The 2,500-nt window shown below is 41.0% G+C and overlaps 1 protein-coding gene across 1 annotated transcript in view; it reads right to left on the bottom strand.

Annotated features, from left to right (window-relative positions):
- The window catches only part of LOC125039509 (excitatory amino acid transporter 3-like), a gene marked incomplete in the record, with an annotated part of 171,150 nt that overhangs the window by 168,542 nt on the left and 108 nt on the right, over positions 1–2,500 (bottom strand).

Here is a 2,500-nt window from a genome sequence, read left to right as displayed (position 1 = left end):
AGAGAAAGGGAGAATGGCAAATGGCAAAGAAAATGAAAAATAAATAGAAAGAAACAGAACAGAATTAAACACTAGAAATAGGAGAAAAAGGGAGAGGGGGCGAAGAGGGAGAAAAGGGCCCGGACGCGACACTAGACGCAACAAGAAGAATAGAGAAGTGAGTGCCTGTTCTTGGGAACGAGAGAAGGACCGAGACAGGTATTGTGTGTCTTGAGATATGATATGGGGGCGGGGGAGGAAAGGGGGAGGGAAGGGGAGAGAAGGGGGAAAAGAAGAGGGGAGAGGGGAGGGGGAGGGACTAGGAGAAAGGGGAAGGTAGAGCATATGAGGAAGGTGAGGGGAGGGGTAATGAGGGGGGGGGGGGGCAAGGGAAGAGGGCGAGGGATGTGGAAGAGGAGAGGAAAGAGAGAGTCCTTTTCTTTCTAACAGGGAAAAAAGGGGAGTAGGGGTGGCGTAGGACCAGGAGTTTCAGTAAAAACGAAGGGATGCACGGACGAGGATGACGAAGAAAACAGAAACAGAAGAGATGGAGGGAGAGGAATTGGTTAAATTATATATACACATCACCCACTCTCCCACGCACACATATACACACACGTATATAAGTTTATACGTATAAAAATACACATATACATAAATTCATACAAACATCATACCACAATTACAAATCGCAGATATTAGCTTTGGAAACGATGGAATGAAGCAACAGCCGCACGGAAATATAACGAAGAAATTTGATTTTGTGGCCTGTATTTTCGCCTTAGTATATCGTCTGTCCTTCTGGATTGGAAAAGGCAAACGAAATCGAAGGTCACATGAAAAAGAAGCGAACTGGGTTGATTTTCCAACAGCCTTGTGACATCAATAATGGTTATGATAACAATGATAATGATCATAATAAAGATAATAATGATTATAATAATAATGATGATCATAGTCATAGTAATAATAACAACGATATAAAAAACAGTAACAACAACAACAATAATGATGATGTTATGATGATGATGATGATGATGATGATGATGATGATGATAGTAATAGCAACAATAATAACAGTGATAATATTATTGATAATAATGCAAATAATAATAAAACCAACAATACTAATAACAAAAAGCATAATCATTACAACAATAATAACAGCAAGCACAATAATGTTCACAGAAAAAAACCGAGCGAGACAAACATGACGCATTTTCAAAAACAAAAAACGGCGAGCGACAGTCTACGCCACGTATTCCGTATGTTTACTTTTGTATATACCTATAGTATACCTTCTGTCTCTATATTGTTTCCCTTTCTATATCATTTGAGTTTTCTGTTTGTATTTAACCTTTTGAAAAAAATGGCTTCTGTTTTTTTCTGTTTAAGGTTTCGAAACCGCAGAAGTCTCGATAAACAGCTCGAGTTACAGGGCGACGGAACTACGTTTGTGAAATAAATACAGACCCCCAGAATTATTTTTAGATCGATTTTTTCTTAAGATACTAGACATAGTATTTGAATGTTCACACATGCCTGACTATGTATATGCACACTTATTTTCTTCTCTATTGGTTTACAGATTAAAGCTATACAGACAAATAGAATGAAAGGTAAAACTCAAACAGGGAGATTAATTTATACATACACAAACAGACAGGCAGACAAATAGATGGATGGATGGATAGCTAGCTAGCTAGCTATCTAGATAGAGAGTATAAACATATCTACTATCTAAAACAGCAATCAGATGAAGCTTTATGTCAGAGGAAAAGAACAATTACGGGATCTTGGGCGTACGAGAGGGATCAGCTGTGAGCGCCAGACACCGAAGGCCATTCAGGTATTTTCCAGGTGACCTCTCTCTTTTCCCCTTCCTCTTTCTCCCATTCTATCTTTCTCTCTCTTCCTCTTCCTCTAACTCTCGTTCGCTTAATCTCTCTCTCTTCTCTCTCTCTCTCTCTCTCTCTCTCTCTCTCTCTCTCTCTCTCTCTCTCTCTCTCTCTCTCTCTCTCTCTCTCTCCTGTTGCATTATTTTTATGTGTTCGCTACTAACCCACTTTCTTTTACTTTATGTGCCTCTCTTGCTATCTGTCTCTCACTCTCTATTTTTCCTCTTTCGCATCCTCTATATATCTGTAGCGCTTCCTCTCCCCTCTCTCTTCTACCTCTCCTTTCTCTGTCGTGTGTGTGTGTGTGTGTGTGTGTGCGTGTGCTGTGCGTGTGCATGTGCGTGTGCATATGCGTGTGCGCGTGTGTGTATGTGTGCCTGTGCATGTGCGTGTGTGCGTGTGCGTGTGTGTGTGTGTGTGTGTGTGTGTGTGTGTGTGTGTGTGTGTGTGTGTGTGTGTGTGTGTGTGTGTGTGTGTGTGTAAATATGTGCATGTTATTTAGCAAGACGCGTCTCTTTCTGGGGCGATTTTCAAATGGCAAAATACTAAGTTTTGTTCCTCGTGGCCTTACGTGCAGCACCTGCCTATCCTCCTGCAGAAGGAAGAAACAGCCTCTCTCGTAC

Source organism: Penaeus chinensis, chromosome 3, assembly GCF_019202785.1.
Source record: "Penaeus chinensis breed Huanghai No. 1 chromosome 3, ASM1920278v2, whole genome shotgun sequence".
Lineage (NCBI taxonomy): Eukaryota > Metazoa > Arthropoda > Malacostraca > Decapoda > Penaeidae > Penaeus > Penaeus chinensis.
Note: the sequence above shows the minus strand (reverse complement) of the source record. Positions and strands in the feature narration are given on the sequence as shown.